This window comes from Chiroxiphia lanceolata, chromosome 7 (assembly GCF_009829145.1).
Source record: "Chiroxiphia lanceolata isolate bChiLan1 chromosome 7, bChiLan1.pri, whole genome shotgun sequence".
Classification (NCBI taxonomy): domain Eukaryota; kingdom Metazoa; phylum Chordata; class Aves; order Passeriformes; family Pipridae; genus Chiroxiphia; species Chiroxiphia lanceolata.
The window spans coordinates 11,425,866-11,450,550 of record NC_045643.1 but is presented as its reverse complement, the minus strand read 5'-3'; the positions used below and the strand labels follow the sequence as shown (position 1 = coordinate 11,450,550).

Genomic DNA, 24,685 nt, shown 5'->3' with positions numbered 1-24,685 from the left:
CATGTTTACGATGGACTCAGTCGGCCTTCAGAACTGAACTTCCCCAGACTCCTTCAGCTTGGCCCTGTTTCTATTAAAATCCATTTTGTGAGAACAGGTGCTAATATCAGCTTGTTACTAGGTACAGCTAATGAGTCAGAGACACCCGCTATGATGACAGAGTGAGTGTTGAAGTCCAGTCAAGGTATTTGATGGCCAAAATGTGCCATTGTTGCCTCTAATATGTGCCCTAGAGGACTTTATTGCAGCTGTAAAAAGAGGACTTTTAAAATATGAAGCATATTTCTAAGAATTTACAATTAGTCAAAGATTGCTTTTGAAGGAAATACTGCAATATAAAGTAGCTAATTGAGCAATATAAGCCATAAACACCTCAGGGAAGCTCTTAAAGGGCACTTTTAAAACTGACTTGAGAAATCTGCTGGGCTTTTTCAAAGTGTTCCTGCCTCTAGCCACACTTCTTTCAAAAGCTGACAGGCAATGAGAGGATTGGATACAGAACTTTGCTTCCATGAAAGGAAGTGGTAAATTCCCATTGACTCTCACTGCCGGTCCACTTTCATAAAACAAGAAGGTAGAAGAATTGGCAGACACTGGCAAAGTGGGGAATAGCTTTGGGGGCTGCAGGAGGCTTCCTTTTTATGAGTTAGTGAAATGACTTTTACAAAGTTATTCTCAATGAGCAGAGGAGAAGAAAGCGTGTATTTTTCACTGCTAATTTTTGGATCTAGGCCTGTGTGGCAATAGGAGCAGAGATGATCATGAGAATTATATATCAGTTTGAGGAAACTTTGGCTTTAGTACAATCATTGTTGAAACTGGCTCTTCATCTCTGTAGAGCCAAGGCTTCATCTTTAGTTCGTGCAGTGTTTGTACCATTTGTCAATTTGCTTAATTTCTACCTGCATCACATGCAAAATGGAACAGCATGTATGTAGTTCTCAGGAAATAGTTGTGCTGCAACATTCTCAGCAATCAGTAGGTTGAAGATGTCACATTGTTTGCACTGGGGAATTTTCCTCAAACTTCAAAAGGACCGTTAATCAAATCAGTGAATTTTTATATTACCTCAAGATTAGCTACTCTTTTCCTCAGTCTCTCTGTTCATCACAGTATGTTGCAAAAATGAATCAAAGTTTTTAAAGTATTTCAAAGTTGACTTCACACCTTCTAAAATACATTTGCTAAAATTTTGCACTATTTTAATTTTATGTTTTTATTACTTTGAAGTTTGTTATTTTTATATGTTATTCCTTAACTACAGTAGGCATTTAGAATATATTTCAAATTTATCTAAAACTGCTTTTCAGTTCTTGGATTCTGTTAGCAGTGAATGAATATTTTTGTACCAAATTTATTCAGTTTCCATGTAATATATGGAAAAATAACAATTCTACATCAAGCAATTTTTATGAACTAAAATATGTTGGGCTAAAAATTATCTTGAAAATGCTGACCAACACTGCTCTTTTAATGGAAAATCCTATTCACTGTAGTGTGCCAAGGTGGTTAGTTTGACACCTTTTCAGGTGGGTGGTGTAGTTCCTCACAGGGAATTTTAAGGTCATGGTTTTCCCTGGTGAAGCAATTGTTCTGTTGATGACTCTCATCACTCTTCAGCTTGAGATTTGCAAATCATAGAACACCCAGTGTGTTTGAATTCTTCCAGTTTTGCTTAGTACAAAGAAGGTCCCAATGGAAATCATTATTCACACTTTAATAGATGCTATGGACATATTCAGAACATAAATAGAAGTTATTGAAGTCCCTGTGATATTCTGACTCTGGTGTGGTGGTTAAATAATTCACCGTCAGATTAAAGAGCTGATTTGATGAACTTGAGGAACTATAGGGAATTGGCTGAGACATTGCCAGTGTAATTTGACATGTATAGTAGGATTAATTATAAGTTCCAATCAAGCTCTCTTTGGAGACAAGGCAAGTTTCAAATGATCCCAAAATGAGGCCTGAGATCTGGGCTGAGATTTCCAATGCTACTTGAAGTATTTGCGAATTCAAATCCCACTGAGTTGAACAGAAGCTGGGCATTGAACACTGCAGGTGGCTTGCAAATCAGTCTTGAATTTTAGCAGTGATCTTTCAGTCCTACTGAGACTTATAATATGAAGTATAAAGGAAATAAACAGGGGCTCTGACCCAAGTCTGGCATCTTCGTTAAGACAAGCTATGCCAAAACACATGTGCAGAATTACAGGCACATCCATGTACTCTGCCTAATGGGTCAGCCTGTTTGTCTTCCAGTGATGTACTGTCTTTATTACAAAGTTACTGCTTGGGCAAGGAGCTTTAATATATTAATAATCAGTGCCTTAGGCCAGGTATCAGCTGGCTTTTATTATGGCAGTCTGTGTGGTCCCATATTCGACTCTGTGGGTATAGAAGTAGAGAAACTCCTGTCACCTTCATTTATTTCTCCTATCAGATAGCTGAACAAACGTCTTCCAGATCTGCGCTCCATTGCTTTTGCTAAGCAGTTCCCTTCTACTTTATTTCAACAAATAAGAAAGAGATTTCTGGCCAGAAATGGTTAACTATTTGCATACAGACAATCCTATTGTTAGCATCAAAGCAATTGGGATCATTCTGTCTTTATTTTCCTTTTTTTTTTTTTGAATCCCCACAAGCAACTTTGTACTGTGTGGTTTTAGTGCCTGTTAGCACTGGAGAGGATTACAAGAATTACATCAGTTATCACTACATTTATAATGATGAATTTATATCCTGAATGAAGCAGACAATGTCTTCTCTTAAAATAATATTTTATTAGGAAAAACAGAAAACAAAATCAGAGGTAAAGTTTAGTTTTTAAATTAATGCAGAACAGCAGAAACTACTGACATTTTTGACTGCATTGCTCAAGAACCAGTTTTGTGATGTGGGGTAAACAGGGGATATTAAAACATTTAACATTATAAAAGTTTAGTACTTGCAAAGGAAGAGCATTTTTTAGCAAGACTATTTTCCCCTCATCTTTACCCATAGAGTTGCATGAGAATTTAATTTTTCCTTAAGAAGAGAGTCTAGTTCTCCAGTAAACTAAATTAATCTCAAAAATGCACGTGGAAGGTGCCTAGTTACCAAGCTACCAAATTCCAGACTTCAAAATAATGACTTTAGTTTTCTGAACTGGGGGGGGGAGGAAAAAGAAATTAACATCCTGAGGAATGTTTTTATGTTTCCTGTAGTGTTAGGGGCTAGCCAGTGCAGCAGTTTCCTTTTCAATGAACACGGTAAGTTCTGGCTTAATTTAAGTTTCTTCTCTAATTGTCTATTTCTTCAAATGACTCTATGCATCCACTCCAGTTTTGCACGTCAGTGCCAGCAGGTGCCAGGGAACTCAGCACCAAATGTGTCCCTAAACTGTCCTACTCACTCTGCTGTTACATTCCCTTTTCAGAGATATTGTATTTGGAGCATTTATTTGCCCTAACTCTTCAGGTTCCACTTCAGATGCACACACAGAAGTGCTCTTTGGAGGACTGTGGTAAGGTTTGCACATCTATGCAGGTTTAAATACTCCTTGTTACAAATAACCTCAAAGTTCAGTGCTACAGATGATACACAACTTGGAAGATAATCTAGGCTGTCTATTAAAAGGCATTCGTATAATGTTAGCACAATAGCATATTTCCAAGTGATCATAATTTTTAGGTTATTTGAACATGTTTCATGGCTTGAAACTGTCATTTTTCTTTGATTACCAGGAGGGAACATTGAAGTAACTGCTGTTGCCACAGGTACAACTTCTTACTGATCTGGGCAGGTGTTTGGTCATGTGAACTGCGCTTCGCTGTTTTCCTGCCCTAAAAATACAGTATTCCAATGCTGGCAATCCAGAGGTCTGCTCCTCCAAGTGCTTACTGTGAAGAAACTATTCCAAAGAGATCAGTAAGCATTGGGATTGTGTGGGAGCACACAAAATGAAAACCTTTGTGTGCTTTACGAATAGCTCCCATGCTAATGTGGCCCAGGGTATAAGATCCTTGGTCATTTTGTTGTATTATCAGTTTGTTTGCATGTGAAACTCAAAGCAAACTTTGGTGGCTGTGAACACAGAAATAAAACCTTCATAGCAGCATCTTAGTGAAGAATGGTAGACATTAACAATTACTTCTAAAAACGTAATTATCTGCTTTGAGTGGTCAATAGGACCACTAAGGAAGAAATAGCATCAAGCTTGGGACTCCTACCACTCGAATTATGATTCACATTCATACTAGTCTGCTTCAGTTTGATTTCTTGCAGTGGGTGAATGAGAAACACAAGTTCTGGATGTTTCAAAGGTTGACATTCCAATGACAATAAGGATTTACTTTTCTGCTGTAGGTCCCTCAATTAACGAAATAGGAGTCCATTTCCACCGAATACCCTCAATTTTTTTTTAAGAAGGGAATATTACAGTCCCTTTTCCCTTCTCTTCTTCACTCATTTCCCTAATTCATTAGTAATTTGTATTTATCCAATATTCACACATATTTAGGACCAGATTGCAGACTCCAGTGGAGATGGATGTAAACTAGTTTCATGAAGAATCAATAAACTCAGTCATACTGATTCATCATCCCCAGCACAAGATTCACTGATATGTCCACAGTGATTTAATTGTGAAAAATATTATTAATCAATGACTAGTTTAATTTCTTTCTGATTAAGGTTTGATAATTGCATAGTGGCAACAGAGAAGAACTCCAGCAAAGATTATACTGTAGTAAGTGCTGACCACAATCAGGAAAAAAGGATAGTCCCTGCCCCAAAAGAATTATAGTCAGTGTAGAAACTGCAGTGCATGAGCAGGAAAGCACAATCCAGTCAGTACTGAACACAGATATCTTGTGTTACAGCAGAGGGTATGGAGTGACGTGGAAGTGATGGATGAAAGTGTTACAATTACCTCCTGTCATACACACAAAGCCATGTGGGATCAAGCATGGGGAGCTTTTCTGGAAGCATAGCAAGTGGGTATGAATGTTTGCATTGCAAAATGGGGGACAGAAAGCTGTTATGACAGAATAAGAAAGGATAAAACTAGAGTAAGACTTGTTCTTGAAGGCCTTGAAACAAAAATAGTTTCTTACCCAAGTCCTTTCTCATACAAGCTGATCAAAGTTATATGAGATTAAAAAGAAAATATTATTTGTTTTCTTATTTGGTGATTGCTGTATAACTAATTTCCTGCTTTCTGAGTGTCCTGAAGTTTCTGGGTAGTGAATGTCATAATCCAGTATATTCAGAAGAGGGCAGCATCAACCTAAACAAGTGGGGACACGTTTAATTTAAGGATTTCAATCTAAACGGGAGAGGCTCCAAAAAGTGACACAAATACAATTGTTAAGTCTTAAAATCAGAATTTAGTTTATATTGTGATATTATGACAAAGCAAATATTATCCAGAATTACAGGAGCATTATAGTGTCTCTGCAATGACATATTTGTTGTCTTCCAATAGTAGCACATTCCTCAGAATAGTGGTTACTGCACCTTAGTTATGACACCTACAGCCTTTTACGTAAAGGTGTTTTGAAACAGAAGTGGAACAAAATGAAAAAAAGGGCAAAAATTCTGAGCATTCTGTGACTGAAATGCTACTGAAGTCACAGGCACAGCTAATGCAAAGTAGGTATCAATACAGGTGGTAACACTGGTCCTGAGGATCTCAGTTGATAGGAAAACTCTCAAGGACATCAGTTGGGCTTTGAATTTGGGATTGAGTCAGCTGTGAGATTTGGACTAAAACAGGCAAATACTTATGTAATTACATTATGGTGACAGGCTTAAGGGAATTTGCCTGAAGTTTTGACTGAACAAGGATTGCACTGAGCACAGAGTTATCAGGTTGGCCACTCCTCACCTAGCTGCCCATGACTAGTAATGCTCCATGTGTTGAGTTGAATTCTGTTCCAATTGAATGGGCCCATGTGAGTTTTTAGACATTTTACCACATGATTTAACTTTAACAAAATATCTGCAAATTTGTGCACAAGTCCCACTGATGTCAGTGATGATTATGTGTGTGCTGAAGGGCTTTGCTGAGAGGAGAACTGTGAAAGGAGGTCCAAATCCTTAGGTCCTCAGTACAGCAAGACTATCAGCCTGCACAATGACTATAGGTGATTGAGGCAAAACAAGTGTAGGAGCTCTTCTTGTGAGAGTTAACAAACTGTATTCTGAATCAGGGCACCAGCAGATAAAAGTGTACGTTGTAAACACTATTGTTCTCCTGCTGATGATATTTTTTAAGTATCTGGGTGATTACAGCTTTTTTTCCTGGGTGTATTTAGACTTCTTTGGCTGAAGAAGGTGTATCGTAACTCCCTCAATTCCTTTCTTAAAGGCTAAAAGAACTGGAACATCTGAGCTATTCTATTTTGTGAATCTCAAGGTGGGTTATTTAACCTTGAATTATGTGTCAAAATCCTGTTTCAGCATAAAGACTACATGTGCATGTGCTTAATGAATTAGACTCTAAAGATTTGTGAAGAGCCTAAGTTTGTATCCTCCATTAAATATGATCTTCACAGGCTAATTAGTTAGAAAGTTTACCCTTGCTTATAGTATACACCATTTTATGGTCAATAACAGTAAAATCTATGTAAACCATGCTCTCTATTAATAAACATTATGTGCTTCTAGCTTTCAAATAAGGAAATTGATTACTTGTTTTTCTCTGGTGACTGGACTGCTGGCAGAGTAAAATCCAAGCAATTAACATTATGGATAGATTGCTTCACGTGAAATATGAAAGCAGTACAGATAATTTTGGTTTCTATCAAAACAAGGATACTAGTACTGTGGAGAAAACTTAATTCAGCAATATCCAAACTGAGATATTTCAGGGAAGGTCTGAAGACTCTGGAGGTTGATATTGCATAGTATGACTTTCCCCTGTAAGTTTACAGGTTTGGTTCCAACCACGCTTAGTACTAGCTAGAACTGGTTGTTAGCTACTTGTTCTTGGATAGCTTCTGTCCGGTTTTTAGCAGTCATGTGTATACTCCTAAAATCTCCTTACAAATGGCACTGTTGACCTTTCTAATACAGGCACTGAGATAGTGATTTGGGATGTGCACCAGCCTCCCCATCCCTGCAGGGGCCTCTCTGGGTTAGCATTTGAAATAAAGTGGTGGAAGGAATGATCTCTACGGAGCTGTAAGCTTAAGTGATAAGCTGTTGTTCTGCCCACGCACACAGACATGATCATCCTTTCTATTCCAGTCCAGGAGCTCCCCAGATAATGTGTGCTTTGGGGATGTACACAAATCATCGACTCCTTGTTACTTTTCAGCTAGCAGGATTTTCAGTCTAAGCCATCAGAAAGTACCTGTGCCCCTTACTTTCCCGTAAAGGGCCATTCTGAAACAAAACAGTCACTTGACCTGGAGTGACAGGTTTGCTGTGTACAGTAACAGACATGTATGTTGTATACAAGGACCTACAAACCCAGGGCAGAGAACATGTTAAATAAAGGTCTCTTGTGATAGAGGTCTCTCCTTTAGCCTTAACTCTAATAAACAGATGCCGAAAATATTTTAGTAATTCATTTAGAAAAATCAACCTAATGATTCAAATGGTTATAAATAAGAATTTAGATTGCCTTTGTACTTTACAAAGGTAATCATTTAGCTTCAAAAGGAGACTTTGGACTGGATGAAGAATAATTGCTTTTTTGCAAAGATCGTGTTGTATTGGCACTGTTTGAAGAAAGCAGAATTTTCAACTGGTTTCATTTAAAAAGTAAGACTAGCACAAATTACATCTCACTCCTCCCTCCAAAGGTGTTCCCTGGGCACCAAATATCATTCATAAGTATATGAAAACCATGTGACTCAGTATCCAGCTGAAAACTAATCACTTCAACACTTAGAAATGGAGCTGTTAGGTATGGAAGACTTCCCTCTGTCCTGTATATTCCATTCTTCAGTTTTTGTTTTTATCAAGCACAAAGTGCATTTAGAAAGATAACAGTTCAGGAAATTTTTCCTACCTTTTTCTGTCTTCTAGCAGTTCCTCCGAAATGTGTATGCTGAATTTCCTTTATGGGTCACAATTATTGTTCAGTTGGAAATCCTGGAAAGTATGAAGGATGAGTTAAATTTTTCCATGAGTGCTTTTCCCTAAGCAGCTTTGCACTCCCTGGAGTACCTGTGGATAATTTTTTGCATTACTTTTTAACTAGGCTGTACAATGGCCAGACCAAGGCAGAATTGACTCATGTAGAAATAAATATTTCACTTTTCCGTGCTAGGGCAGTGCCTAGTCATGAAACCAGAATCTGATTCACATATGATCAGTTCTCAAACAGGTATCAGTATATCCAGGTGCTGAGCATATGACTGAAAGGGCCCTATGTAATGCATGGATTCTGCAGATAAAGGGCAAGTATTGTGCCCCTTATGTCCTTTCCTTTCTGTATAAGTTTTTCTTCCTCTACTGGAAGGAAACGAACTTCTGATCATTTGCATTTTTAGATGCACTCAGAGAAATGGTATTTTTTTCCCAAACTCTTATGGCTGTTCCCGACTGCTTGTTCTCATGGATAACTAACCTTCTTCAAGTTCTTCCCAGGCTGTAGGACCTAACCACTGAAGTCCTGATGTGCTACCAGAATTGCCTAGTTTAGAATATCTAGGAACATAATAGAGGCATAAGCAAAACAGAGGTTCTTTCAAAAAACAAACTTGGAATGGGTCATTAACCAAGCTGATTCGATGTTCTTCAGTCTTAAAGGAAAGCTGCTGCTTCTGAAAACACATTTCCAAAAGTAAATCACTTTTTCTCTAGAGAAGCAAAGGGAGGTGTTCAGATCACAGTCAAACTTCCATCTACAGTGGAAGTTCTCTCAGTGTGCTAAATCATAGGAGCTTGGGTGGATGCTTTTGTTGCTGAACATGAAAGAAAATCATATTGGTACTTGGATGAGGGATTTCCCTTAGCAGGCAGACACCATCTCATTTACAAGGAAACCTCGACCATTAAGATTTGTGCAAACTGCTTATGGCCGGCTTTTAGCAGGGATGACACAAAGAACAAATGAGACATATATTGGATTGAGGTAAGCAGTCTCTATTACCACAACTGTATTGCTAACTTATGTTTAATTGCTCAGCATTTATGAGGTTCCTAGTTTATTGTCTTTCTTGCCAAACAATAGGCTGGGCAAGTTAAAAAAGCTCCAAGTTTCAAAGGCTAGAGTTTTGGGTGCCTGCCAGCGCTGATCTGTTTAGCAAACAGGCAGCAGGGTGCTTATTAGTAGGTTGTGGTTTGCAAACCATGAAGCCTGTGGGGCCAGATGCACTGATCAAATAGTGAATCTATAGATCAGTAAGCCCATTAGATGAAAAAGGGGAGCCCACTGAGTAAAAATATATTTTTCATAGGCTTCAATTAGCCACCATAAATGACTCTTGTAACTCTTTCTGTTGACCCAGCAGTCTAAATATTAAACATTAGTATAAGCAACATTTGTTCCAAATTGCTTCTCTTGGAATTTCTCAATGACTTACAATTATATAGTACTTGGTAGTAAAAGAACAAGTGCCAAATTGCTCTTATTATTTCTATTTATTTCCGTGTAAAAAATAGTGCCTACTTGCAACTCAAGGTGCTTATACATAATTCATAAAAGCACAACAAAAACTGGCAGTGAATCAACCACTGCATAAGACCAGGTGATTAGCTGGACTGAGTCAGTGTGGTTCTGTGGAAGCCAAGACAAGTCTGTGAGTTCCGTGAAGCCACTGGGGCTAAGAAAATTTCTAGTTGTTAAGAATCCTCCAAAAGGACTCTTCAGATGACATTTCACCCTTTGAATTTTCCATTGGAACAAATGAAACATCAGTCACTGAAATTTCAGCCATGAAGTTTCCAAGAGCAGATTTTTCTATTTTAATTGCTTGAACTTCTCTGATGTTTTTCAATTGTTTCAGCCTGTGAATCACTTGTGATTTTCCTGTGATGGCTACTGCTAAAAGTAGTTGATTTTCATGCTGTACCTCACAACTTAAGTCATGTGGCAAGGTTCCCTCTTCCTGACAGTCTTCCTGCTGAACCCTGACACTTCCATGACAGCATTCCCAGTCCTGCTCCTTTCTATCAGTGTTCTCATGAACACAGTTTTATTCTTATAAATGTTTGCAAGATAAAAGTGAAAGGTGCTGTAATGCCAATAAACCATCACTTTTGTCAGGCAAAAATCTGTGCATTCTTTTTGTAGTGAGGACCCAATTCTGATTTCAGTTGCTTCCTACAGGAAAGATCAGTAGAAAAAAAAAGAAAAAATAACTGAAAGAGTAGTTTGAAGGTCAATCCAAGATTGTTTAGATAATAAAGAGGAAAAAGGAATTAATTTCTGCAGCTGAGAATCTTCTACTGAAAACAGTCAGAGGCATAGAACAAAACCAAAGGACCCTCCAGTACTGTCCTCTCAGCCTCTTTCCACTCTGTTGTCAGCATCTCCTCTTTGTTTTCCTTCTGTTGAGTAACTCAGGGCTGCTCCAAATTTTGAGTTTAAAAAAAAAGAAAGACCACAGAAGAAAACATGATGATGATATTCTTTCATTGGTTGTCTCAAGCTTTGCATGGTTGACATGAATTAACTTACTTAGAAGGTAGTGGTCATTGGCAAAAAAAGTCTTCCTCATCTGTGCTCTCCATGTGCTGTACCAGTTTGAAAAGGAATTGTTATAAATAAGACATTTTATTGGTAAGACATTTAGTTTCAGGTGTTGGCACATGGCCGGAGAAACCCATATTCACATAGTATAAAAAGCAATCAGAACCCATGAATTGACTTTGCAACTTATCGGATTTAATATATTTAAAAGTCTGCAATGACCTTAGTACCATGCAGCTTTGTTTTGGGTCTTTCGCTAGCAAGATCCTTAAGTACATAACAAGTGTTATGTATTTCAGTGGTTCCACGCAGACATACTGGATAAAGTGGTGTATTTAAAATTCAGGGTGTTCTTATATTGCTTAGGCTAGTGCAAACTGAGGCTTTGCACTAGTGGAAGTGAGAGCATGTTTAGCCCCAATGTCACCAACTCAGCAAAATTTAAAAAAGGAAAAACCAAGTTGGCATTTTCAGAATGTGTGATTTACTGGGATGTTTCTTACCCTTCAGTTACAAGTCTTCTTTAAGCCATATTATCTAAGGGCTGCATTATCTCTTTTTAGGTGGGAAACCAGCGTCTATTGTTCTGAGACTAAATTAGGACTAGGGGCCAGATTAATAAATAATATGATTCACTTTCCAGAATTCTTAAATGTCACTAGGCAAGCATACATCTGTGAGGCTTATTAGCCTCATTATTCCTGTGCAGAACTGACATCTAAGAGCACAAACAGGAACAAAGAGTAGCTGAAAAAGAGACTAATGCTAATGCAGAAAGCCTATGTTCCATTGAATATAGGGCAATCTAAAACCCAGGAACCCATATTACAAGCATCTTTATTTTTCAAGCACTAGCACTCCAGGGAAATGTAAATTACTCCATGACCCTTATACTAAATTGATCCTTAAATTAAGGTATTTTGATTCCCATTTTCTCCTTTTAAGGGCCAAGGTCTATAACCCAGCCAAAGCAACCATTCACTTCTCCATGTGCATGAGCACCCATAACCCTGTTCCTCAGTCCACTTTACAAGAAATCTGTTTCAAAAGCCTGTGAAGTTTCAGATGTATTGAGTGGGAGAAGGGCAAGTGCCAATAGGCCTCACCGTGCTGGTATCTTTTTTTTACAATGTTCCCAGGAAGAACTGGAGGAAACAACTTTCTCTTTTGTTCATATCAGAGGGTGTCTGTAACTGGAGAGACTTTTGTACAACTGGAGTAACAGAAAGTTCTTACAAAATGGCTCTGCAGGAGTTAATGATTTCCAGTTATTCTGGCCCACTGAAAGGTGTCCTAAAGAAAAAGCAGTAGGAGTTTTAATTTGCTGGAATGTCACTTCAGAATAGACAGAAGAACATTAATCCCACACCTCTTCATGCCAATCTCAGCACCTCACTCTGTGGCCAGCAGTTAGTCTGGTATGAGAAAACTTGAGTTACCATAAGTAAGGAAGTGATACAGAAATTAGCTCAACCCATAGTCTTTCTCCCCTCTCAGGTCTTGTTTGCAAAACCCCACATCAGAATTGTGGTGCTCAGGTAGCAAAGACTTACTCTCTGGTAAAATTTGCTGTAGCCTCTGTTAGCTCAGACTGGCTAAGCCAAGTTAACTACCTCGATTTTAAAATGCTAGAGAAAAAAGGCATCTTGGACTTCACCTGGTGATAGCACTTGCTATGAGATCCTCAATTACCTGTTACTTTAACTGATAACCTCATTAAAATTTTAGTGGTCTTGGTTTTGCTGCTGTTATAGTCTCAGGTGGGAAGCTATTGTAGCCTCAGGCAGGAAGTTTCAGCAACCCCAGATAAGAACCCCTTCCACCCACTCCCCCAGCCTCTGGTCAGACATTCATTTGAACCAGATTTGCTAAGGGGTAAGTGTTTGCAGCTCTCAGGGGTTTTTGCTGGGTTGGGGATGCTCAGGATTTCTGAACTTCAAATCTTTAATGATGCATGGAAAAACCAAGGAAAACACTGACACTCCAAGAATGCCACATGCTGCATGTCTGTAGAGAAAGAAAGATGAAAACTCTTTTATTCTGCTAAACCAGTGGATTATAGATAATGCCATGAAACTGGACCAATGTTTTCATGAAAACAAGTTGTCTTTTTTGAATTCACGCCATCTTGCTTTGCCTCAAATGCTCTATTTGGCTGAAGTTCAGCAGGGGTATTAGGAACTGCTGCTAGCTGAATGCAGAGCAAAGTCTCACAGCCAAAATTAAGAACAGTGCTGTCTTCTGCAGGGTTTTTAAAACCTAATTAAAGTAAATACTTTGGAATGATTAAAAGGCATACACCATTTTAAGATAAAAGTTTATTATAGTTAAAAAAGGAAGCTCTGTAATTTAAAATGGAAAGTTTATGAAGCTTCAGGATAAACCTCAGCTAGGGAAAATAACAGGTTTCAGATGTTCCAAATATCATGCGTTAACCCCAAATGATCGTTCTATAACACCAGTTTCCTTAGTCCACGGTGGTCAGAGTTAGAACACCCACTCTGCTTAAAGGCACAATGCTCACTGCCACCAGCCATTAATCACCCTATTTCTGCCCTGTATCAAGGCTCCAGGCATCATGATTTAAAAAGGGGGTGATTGTGTATCTATTCCAGCTAGATCTGATTTCATCATATCTAGGCCTGCTTTGAGCAGGCAGTTGGACCAGGAACCTCCTGAGGTCCTTTCCCTCCCAAATGATCCCAGGGTTCTAATAAAACAAATTACTGCTAGAGCAATATCTAATGAGATCAAACAGCTAGAAAATGGCATGTTCTGCAAGGCTGTTAGTATTCCAAGTAATGCTTGTGTTTGACAGAGAAAGGGGGAGGATATTCAAATGTTATTTACTTAAGAGTAGCTGTTATTTAATCTACAGAGTCAGATTTATTTGGATAGTTACTATAATTAAATTCCAACTGACTACTAGAAACATTGGAAGTTAACAACTATATAATAAACTTTCTAGGCAACAATTAAGTGTGTTGGGGAGACAAGTCTACAAATCTTTTAAAGATGCTATGAAAAAGGAGACAGAAAACATAATATCAGAAAGCAGTGTAGTTTAAGTTATGGGATTAAATTTTAAAAATTACTCCTTGATTTGTTCTTTTGGGAGCACCCTCCTGATAGTACGTAATAAAAAAACAGCACAGGAGGATGTTAATGGAAGAACCTGCAACCCGCTTTTGAGGCTTTCGGTGTGTTGTAATTGAAATCTTCCAAAACATGTGACTGCTGCCTACTTGCTGTAAACAAAAAGGAGTAGTTAACAGGAAGTTTCTACTAGGTAGGCTACTCAAGGTATTTCCTGGTGCAGAATTTACCGCCTCAGCTTAGACCAGTAGTGGTCTGGCACTTTTAAGGCTGTGCAAAGTGCAAACCCCATTTCTCTCTCTTTTAGACACCCCTCAAATGTATACTGCTTGAGCGAAAACCACCTCTGCTTTTAGTGTCATACCTGCTGTTCTGTTAGTCCTAAACTGTTATGTTTCTACAATGATGCTGGATCAAAAGTTCTAAGATCTTCTAGTGATAGTAATTTGGTTTGTCTACCTTACCTTGCTTCAGGAAGACCTGACAAGATATTATATAACTTATTCACCTTCCCATATACTGCTGGGATAACATTTGTCTACCTAACTCACTTACTTGTAAACATTTGGTGTTTCTGGATGATCTTATGGTTGCCACAAGTGGTTTTATTCTCTACCTTTGAAGAGCAGAGAAATGGCCTAGGCTAAGAGAAGCTTTTTCAATACTGGGATTTTATGAGTGACATGCCATTTTTCAGCACTCATTTTTATTGCCCTTCATCGCTGGTCCTTCCATTGACTCTGCATAACCTAATTCTGTGACTGCTTGGCATCGGGCAGTATTTATTGTGGTGAGGGACACTCTCACAGTAGTGAGCATCTGTAGGATTTGGCCTTCAACATGTGATGTCCTTGTGGTTGCAGTGTTGTCATTCCATCTTTTGCTTCACACACTGTGCTGTTTTTACGAGCAGTAATCCAGAGCAACCCTTTGTAGCTACAGAATTCAATAACACGTTGTCAGCAATCAATTGTGGAAACACACAATATTCAAACACGCTATTTGTGTCATTATTAAAGTACAATAAGTTTTCTTGCTCAGAGGATAGTAATGGCAGATCAGCTTTTTATGAAAGATACGTTAAATCCCCAGAGACCAAATAAACCAGTCTCTTTCCTGTCATTTTCCCTTTGTTAACAGCTTCCTCTGCTCTTTTGAAAGAGTTACATTCTTCCTTAGAGAATGCCTCAATTTTAAAATTGTCGCAGTAGATTCAAGCCACCCAGATTTTATAGTCTCTCCCATAAGAAAAGAGAAAATGTTTCATCTGCTAAGTCTTGACTGGTAGTTAGCTCCCTCTGCTTCTTTCTAATCCAGCCATAGCATTTCTGCTGTGTTTTTTTCTGTGTTGCAATCCTTGGAAAATATGCTGCAAAACCACAGTCTTGAGGAAAGGGTATGCACTGTGCCAATACAAACTTCATTTTAGGATCAGACCTCAGTCACCTGAAATTTCTTATTCAAACTTTTAAATAAATGAACCTGAGCCATTTCTGGGCTCAATGCTTTAAACAATTAGTTGAGTAAGGTCCTTAAGACAGCATATCCTGACCTCTCGTATCCACCTCCCAAGTGAACTTTATGATCCATGTGCCCTTGTTTGCCAGCCACAATGAACATTTGTCATATGTGAGTATTAAAACACTTTCTAGCATGTGGAACTTGTATGATGACCCTGGAGGTGGTATAATGCACTTCACAACAGATTCTTAACCTTATGAAGTTACCTATTTTAAGAGTACAACGAAACACTAACATTTCTTGGCTGAAACTGATGACTAGCTTGAGCATCTCTAAGTGTATGATAATACAAATAACTGCAATTAAGACAATTTTGTGATTGTCCAACAAGGCTATGCATCACTTGGCATGGAAAATTATCCTAAATCAGAAAAAAAATAAAATCTTATGAAGCAAAGGACCAAGGAGGCCATCAGATGCTTTTTCATACCTTTATGACTGATTCATTTCACAAATAAGTAATTTTACTTCTATTTTCCAAATATGTGATCTTGAGAAGATGTGCTGTATCATTGCTAATATATGTAGTGGATGGTATAATGAAGACCAGTGCTGTGTAAATGAATCTGTACAAACTAATGAAAAAAGGATCATCTGCTTTAATTTCAATTTAGATGAGTTCCCAACCAGTCAGAGAACCCTGCAAACTTGTCTCATGCACTCTTGTTTCACAACTAGCATATTTATTTATATTGCAATATTACACATAATACAGGCAAAGATTTAATCCTCTGCTTTGTTGTCAAACATGCAATATTATGGCCTCCCGTTCTTTCTCAGCATGAAGATGATGCTGTATCACCGTGTGGATGTGCCTGTCAGAAGAAAAGACACTGAGGGAACTTTTATAATTCTATTTTTTAATCTGACCATTCTTAATTAAAGTAGGGTCTCTGGAAAACTGTCTGCTTGTCACTCAGCTACATTTCTCAGGCAGCAAAGTTCAACAATTTTCAAAACTTTTGTAAACTCTAGTTTGAGGCTGTGCATAAGCGTGTTTAGAACAGCTGATGGGTTAGATGGAAGTTGGAAGTAACTTTCCATCTCTCCCCATTTCCCAAGCAAGCAGGAAGAATTCACGTGGAAGTAATCTGTACCTTATGAAATGTGATAAGTTTACTGTTCAGTGCCTATCACAACATATTTTTGTAGGTTGCTGACTTGAATTCTAAAATCAGCCTCTTCATTTTTTTTTATCCTTAAAAAAAAGTCAAACATCTCTGTTTCTTCAAAATCCACTGACAGGCATAGGGCCTCTCAGTCTTTCTTTCAGGAGCAGCTGCTGTGTTTTCTTAGTACTCAAGGAAATGCCTAAAAACTAGAGAGAAAAAATCCTAGCTACCCTACTTTAAGTGACCTAGCCAGATCTTGCTCAGGACACAGCTTAGCTGTATAGAGTCATCCATCTGGCATTTAATGAAAATGTGAGGAATGGAGGTTCCTTACAAGTTGTTTTAGAAAGCCAGTATCATTTGATGAAAAATTAGCGTAATCATTATAAATGTCTCCACTCATTGTTATGTTAATTTCCTAAACTTCTTGTCTTATTCCTGGTAACTTCAGTGTTTATAGCTGTTGGTACTAGATTTTTGGCTATAGTGTTTCTTTTAAAGTAGACCATCTATTCATGTAGAAATCAGTTCTATCAGCAGCTGCTGCAGGAGGGTGTCACCAGTCAGTTACAGTTCTCTTAGGGATCATTAAATTTTGGTATTTGGCGCTATAATGAGTCTTTGGTGAAACAGCCTAATATATAAGACACAAGAAAATAAATTGGATGTAAAAAGTATCAACATTCATGAAAAGAGGACTTTTCTAAGTTTATTCTAATATCTGCTTGAGATGGGCTGGATTAGTTTTCCAGACTATAACAACTGTAGCATTCTTTAGGAATTATCTTCCTGAGCATTTTGGCATCATTTACGCTGAATTAGCTAACGAAGTGTAATTTTCTCTGCATGTAATTTTGTATAATCTGATAATAAGCACAGTTAAAAAAATTGGCACATGCATCATGTTTTCAGGGGTGCAAGGCAGTTTTAACAGCACTTCTTGACCTACTGTGAATTCCTGTGTGTCTGAATGGGACTGAGGACTGTTGTATCCACAGGATCTCGAAACACTCTACAGTGCAGTACATTTTTTGAAGTAACCTGATATGAACTGGGAAGAAAACACTAATCAACAGGCTTCTGAGTGCTCTGCTTCATCCACTTGACTTCTGTATCTCTCATGGTCTTAAGCATAAGGAGGCTTATTGATTTCTTGCTAACAGCTTTGACACAGTTTGTGTTATCAGTAGTGCTTGCTGTGTTTGGAGTGGACACCAAAGTATTTGTCTGCAGCAGATTGAGTGGAAAAGGATAGTCACTCCTCCACCTTACAGACTCATAAAGAGACCTTAGGTTAAAGTTAAGACTCACAAAGACTTTCTTCCTTTCTTTTGAAATCCTGGTGATTCTTACACTAGTGACAGAAGAAGAGGTGGTATTTCTGTCTCAGGAGAAGGTCCTCCTATGCAACCTGCACTGTTGGCCCTGCTTTGAGAAGCACTGTTGGACTAGGTGACATCCTGAGATGCCTTCCAACCCCACCCATTCTGTCATTCCCTACCAGGGAGCAGGAATGATCAGTCAAGAACAAGAACTTCTTCGAGCAAGCACTTGTCAGGCTCTTGAGAAATACGGTCAAATACACCAGTTTACTACCTGCAGCCTTCAGCATTGCCAGTTAATGCAACTGGAAACCTTTCTTCACACAGAAATGCTACTGTTGTTCCACTCTTTGTTACCAGTTTTCTGGAGCAAGGTGTTTTAATTCAGTTTATACTACGAAGTGCCAGAAGCTCATTTAAGATGATAAATTTAAATTGAATTTTAAGTGGCCTATATCAAGTTAGCTAGAGAAAGGTGAGCCCCAAAGGAACAGCAATCTTAGGTTGCTTTGTTTTCTGTATGGGAAGATAACGCTTGCAAAACTTGAACTTCATGGCCACATGAGCACTAGAAGTCAAAAGCAGAAACTCTTGTCTACCATCACTGACAACCATTATTATTTGTGCCTTGTACAGTAGAAGCTATGTAGAACAGTGAGCCAGCACCTTTTGTGCGTGGCACTTGCTGCCACAGAAAGCTCCCACTAAACAGCTGTAATTATGTAGACCAGAGTCTGCATGGTATCATGAGAGGATTTTTAAAAATTTTTTTTACTAGTTTTACAAACTAAATGGACATCCTTTTATTCTGTTTTTTATTTCTACAGTGTATTAATCAGAAAAAAAAAAAAAAAGTACAATAAAATAGGTCAGGGGAGGAAAAAGAAGCAAAGATCTTGATCCCAAAAGGAAAGTAATTATGGTTTTTGAAAGGCTAAGTCAGAAGCTACTTATTTGTTTAGGGATATTTTTTAGGGACTTCAGATTTTGAGACCATTTTACCTTGAAGATTTCGTGTTCTTCCATAGCAGACCTCAGCACAAATGTGACTATGGAAAATTTATGGAATAAAAATACTTCCACCACATTTGTGAAGAGAGAAAATGAATATATTGCATAAGACAGAAATGACTGGAATCCTTTAACTAATTTACAGGAACGTGATATCCTCATTTCCAGGGAAGGGGAAATATGAACTTGATAGTGAGGAGTGCAATCCTAAGTGCTGATAGATCAATAATATTTACAAGTTTCCTTCTGTCTATAGTCCTGTGCTCACTGTTCTGAATTCCTTCGTAATTATCTGTTTTACACCCAAACACTCTAATACTAGAGGGACGTGATCTAACTCCCCTTCTTGTTCCAAATGGAATGACACAGCAGGAAACATATAGATGGCAGGTAGTGAAAGGGTATGCAGCTTGGCATATAGAGTTGTGGTGGTGGTTTTGATTTAAATAGGAGTTGGTTAACTGACCTGAAAAAATAGCCACAAGGTTACATCTGTGGAAGCTTAAGGACTCTGTGTTAAACACTGTTGGCTTATCAGTAATTGTTTCTGTTTCTTGTGAACCTTAGAGCTTGTCAAGTTTTGGAAGTTTGTAGCTACGTCCTTCAAATTCATTGAAGCAGGTTATTATTTTCTTCTGTACCTGTGCAAAGCCTGGCACAACAGTGATCCCACACTTTGGGATCCTCGGGGACGTGGTCGTGCCAATGAACAGCTGACAAGGGCTGATTTGCTTGCATTTGAAATGACTAGTTCAGACTGGGTGCCTGGGGAGTTAGTACGTATGTTTGTGCAAAAATACAGAACACAGAAAGGTGTTCATACTGCTTTTGCAAATAGTATTTGAATGATCTTGGCTATGAAGGCATAAGTGGACTGAGCAAAGCCATATATTCAAACTTCTGGTGCAACAATACATGAAACTTGCCTATACTTTTTGTATGTAATAGTATTTGATTTTCCACCTGCAAATGTTCTTAATTCATTTGAAAGAGTATTCTTAGCTGTCCTGTTGTTAAAAAATGTAGGGTTTTCTTTTAAGGAAACCAAATAGTTATGAGGCTGTGGTTAAAAATCCTACTAAATACTGGTATATAACTGTTTATCTGGGTGGGAAGAGGACTGAGAGTACAACCTCTTTGTTCTCACTGGACCTTTGGGAGTCTTTAAATCTAGGAGAAAGACCTAGATTTGCCCATAAGCAAAAAAAAAAAAGTACAGGGGAAAAGAGAGGCAAAGGAGTAAACCCCTTCAAATTTGTATTGCTTTGTAAATAGAAAAAGGGTAACTTTGCACAGGATGATGCTTGTTAATCCCACACCCTTGTCCCAGGAGTTATAAGGTATTTCTAAATTTTGAGAAACCCTGTACTAGAATTAGCTAGTTTGCCAACTGTGGGTGCTTTGCCAGAGAGATGATATTTTAAAACAGGTGTATGTATGCCAGAAAGCACAGAGATCGATATGACCAAATGGCAGAGAGAAGTTTCCTAGTGCTTGTCAATAAAATGCCTCATTTCTCCAAAGAGGATCTGATAATGGTCTGTCTCTTGATTGATCACTCAGTAGCCCTTTAATCTCTGCAGATTGAACAGAAGACAAAAATGCAGTTCTCTACCTGCCTCCACAAACTAAAGCATTTCTTTACTCTTGCTATGCCCTTAGCCCTGGTGTGGAGGGGCCATTAAGGGCAATTCAGTCCGTATTGTGGATTTGATTTTTGGTTTCTCAGATGAGGCTGCCAAAGCAGGGAACAGTTAATGCCAATTAGAGTCGTGGCTTTTGTGTGAAGAACATTAGTCCAGTAAGAGCTGTCCCGGGACCACCAAGCTGTTTTACAGAAGCCAGCAAACAAGCCACCCAATGGAAAGGATTTTCAGTCTTGAAAGTACAGCCTTCTGCCAGAGTCTTTGGAAAAGCTGTTGAAAGCAAGAAATTCCTTTCAAGGCCTTGGTAATGTCTCCACCTTGAATTTTTTTTCCTTGTAATGAACTTCTGTTTTTTTACAATTACTTAAACATGATCTTCTAAAATGTGATTAACTTGTATATGTGCTTGAGGCTTTCATGAACAAAACAGATTTTAAAGTGACTTTTCCTGTTAACATAAAGTTACATGTGACCAAGAGGCTGTGCCAGAGTGTACTGTGTGAAAGCTTCGGTGCCAGGTAGGTTCACATTTCACTGGAGTAGCATTGGTTTCTTTTCACTCCTCAGTTTACATTTCCAAACATATCAGTACACAAGTACTGGAGGATTAACCTTACATCTTGTAAAGAGGTTTGCATTGTTCATGATAATGCACAGCCTTTGGTATTATTACAGCAAGTCATGAGAAGGTTCAACTGTTTCATTAGCTGGCTGAAAACAACGAAGTCTTAAGTTTCATTAAAATCAGATGTAATACTTGCTTTCCAAAATCAGTTGGAAACTAATGGGAATAATCCAAGCCATAATATCCCAACTAAGGCTGAGCTGTGCTAATGACATTGAGGATCATACTGAAGTAATTCTGTATTAACATATGTCTTACTGCAATCCCAGCTCCTGGACGTACACTCCAGCAGACATGAAGAGTTAAGACAAGATGATATGGGCTTTGCTCATGAAAGCATATATGTGGGACTCCTTATGAAAGCATATATGTGAGACTCCTTATGAAAGCATATATGTGGGACTCCTTATGAAAGCATTATATGTGGGACTCCTTATGAAAGCATATATGTGGGACTCCTTATGAAAGCATATATGTGGGACTCCTTATGAAAGCATATATGTGGGACTCCTTCCGGCCTGACAGATTGGCTGAAGATGCACCAGCAGTTTGTGGGCTCCTTAGTTTGGAGGCTGCACAGAGCTGATGCAGGGTTTAAATCATGAGGGAGAGGGAATCCCTGCATCAGCTCTTTATGTTTAAAGTCTGGAACTCAATAGCAGCTCTTGATAAAGAAAGGGGATGAGGGAGCCAATTGCTGTTATCCAAAGAAGACAAAGTAACCTAAACATCAGCAGTTCTCACCACTAATCTTGTAGTTCCACTTGCTGGACAGGGAGTCATAGCCTTCACACTAGCATAGGAAAAGGGGTACACAACTGAAGGGTTATGGTGGATTCTTCCAACTGGATTTCTCTTGTCAGTCTCTACTGAACTGAGGTAAAAAATGTGGTTAGGGTTTAAGCCAAAAAATATAAACAGTTATCTTTAGCAGGTCCTTACACATAACAGAAGAGAGAGCAAGGTCCAGTTTCCCCATACCCATAGTCCAGGCAGTATTCTCCCATATAGATATTTTGGCCTGTAGAATGGCTAGATGTGAAAATAAAGAAAGCAGAAGGACTTAGTTTGTTCATTATATTTAAAAAAAAAATAAAATAAAAATTTACCTAGCCTGAAAGGCAAGGCTATAATTGTGAAATGAATAGATGAATGAAATAATTACCCATAATCTAAGAGAAAAAAAAAATGAACCCTTCAAATGTTTTGTTTGGGTTTTAAATATTTATTTAAATTCAGTAAATAGCACAGTGGAAGACAGAAGCCCTTGGTAGAGAGTGGAGAGCCATATCTGTTGAGCTGAGTTGTAAAAGCTCTCATTCTACACGTTCTGAGGAAATCCAAGGAAATAGGGAATCCTAGGAAATATGCATTAAACCATAACATGTTTAACATTAAAAATCATTCTCATAGAAAACATGACAGCCATAGCAAAAAAGCAGTGACATTTGAAACACAACAAAAATGAAAAAGCTTATGACCAACTTTTAACTGTCCCTATTAAAAGGTTTGTTATTATGTAAGGGTTTGGCCTTTACTATCTGTTTTCTATGAGGAAATCTCAAATGCTGAAACAACGGAGGATATTATAATTCATAATCCATTGGCTTTTTCTAGAAATAGATTTAGAACTCAGTGGAAAACCTTCTGAAATCAAGACAAAAAAAATCCAGAATCTGCAGTGTCTTGAATCAGATGCAAAATCACTTAGGGTCTTTCTTCCCAAAACTTAGGAGCTGGAATCTTACCTTTTTGTTAGCTCCTGCAAGGAAAAAGTCTGCAGTGAAGTGGAATGAAGCACAATAGAACAAGCTGTGTCTGAACTTCAGCCAGACAACACACCCCCTTTTGGATCCCAAGGGAACTTTGATGTGCTGGCAGAAAACCGATTTGTTAGATAGTGTGACAATGATAAAGGCATCTGCATAGTGAAGGAGGCCCAACTGGGTTAGGAGAGAGCTGAGAATATAAAAACAATGCAATGGAACCCCTGTTTTGATTCAAGAACCCTTGCATGGGACGAGCTGAAGGAATTAAACTTCACAAAGCATTACAGCCTTAGTTGTGTCTTGGTACCTTTCATCACACAAAATGATATTCAGCCCAGAACTAAAACATTAAATCAGGAGATACAAAATGAAAAAATAAGAAGCAGAAAACATGACTTTTGACTAAATGAATTGGCTGTAAAAACAGGGGTGAAAATATGGTATAAAATTATCAAAGCTCTCTGCAATTTTTGCAGCACTTTCTCAGCCACAAATATGCTTTCCCACAAAAGGCAGTAACTGTCTTTCTTTGTAGAGCTATCATTAAGTACAGCAGAATGCCAAGTGAATGTCAAATCTTTGAATGCAAACTATTAATGTTTCCTTTCCTGCTTCCTTCCTTTGGAAAAAAATTGAGAGGTTTCTTTCAATTACACATTTTTAACAGATTCAGATTACAAAACAATATACTCTACACACATATAAAAATGAAGATGCCAAGGATTTCTTTCAATAAGATCTTTCCAAAAGATCTCTTCTTTCCTGTGGAATGTGTATATGAGACCTTTTGAGAGGTGAAGAATATTTTCAGCATACAGATGGCAATCTGCTTTCCAATTCCACTTTGCCTGACTGCCCTGGCTGAACTTTCTTACTGATTAGTAGTGACTGGATCACGCATGAAAGCAGCTAATTCACAGTGCTGAAGCAATGGTGGCTGACTGAGAACAAGTATTACAGCTGTACATCTGAGGTGTGTTTCAGTCTTTGTGATTTTTGGAGCCTTGTTAGGTTTCTTCTTCATAATTAGATTGTTGTGAGCAGCACGGTTGATGAAATGTAATCATCACAACTCCTCCATCTAGGGCTGAGGTCGCATTACAAGACGTGTGAGTTATGTCTACATGACACAATGCAGGGTCTGAGGGCCAGAAGTGTGGTCTTGTGAGCTGCAAATGTGCCCCTGATGCTGTGCAGCAGGGGAAGCCCAGGAATGCAGGCTGGTGGCAAGGAAGCTGCAGGCAGGCATACTGCAATGTTTACAGTCAGAGAAAATGGAAGATACACACATATGTTCTTTCCACACTAAATGGGAACACTAATGCTGGACATGCACTGGAAGGAGTTCTTCAGAAGGGTTATATGATATAGTGCTGAAGAAGAGGATTCTCTGGATTCATGGCCTTTGCTCCTCAAGGTTACTATGTGTAGCTCTGACCTCTAGGAATTGGCCTGCCTATTTAATTTATTTTTTATTTCATTACCTTTTAAGCTAACTGCAAAGTTTTGTAAAATATGATGTGTTTCAAACAGCATCTGCTTCTGTCTTATCTTTAGGAAACATGCATGTTTAAATCTCTTTATCTTTTATTAACAGACTGTTCTATTGGAACTGAAAAATCTAGCAGCTTTATTTACTGACCCGTGTGCAGTTTCAGCCATTAGACAAGGAGCTGCCTTTCTGGAGGGTAACCATCTGAGGTTTGGTGTTTTTTTAAGTGTCACATCTCATCTGGAGTATTTTAGAAGAGGATTAATCACTTCCCAGTTTTGCTGAACCTGAAACAAGACTTTCTGACTGAAATTCATATAACTTAATTTTTCTGTGGCTAGCTATAAAAACCACCAAGAAGTCATGTCATCCAGCAAGAAGGCTTTAATTTGGTTGTAGGGAGAAAGAGACTCAGTTTGGCACATAGTCATGGGGTAGTGGAAATATTCATACAAAACTAA

The 24,685-nt window shown here is 38.3% G+C and overlaps 1 protein-coding gene across 1 annotated transcript in view; it reads left to right on the top strand.

The window, feature by feature from the left end:
• Positions 1 to 6,352: 6,352 nt before the first annotated feature.
• The window catches only part of SATB2 (SATB homeobox 2), a 190,441-nt gene continuing 172,108 nt past the window's right edge, over positions 6,353 to 24,685 (top strand). Inside the window, exon 1 of the mRNA XM_032693580.1 lies at positions 6,353 to 6,400. The gene's annotated coding sequence lies outside the window, so the exon portion shown is untranslated. The remainder of the gene's footprint in view (positions 6,401 to 24,685) is intronic.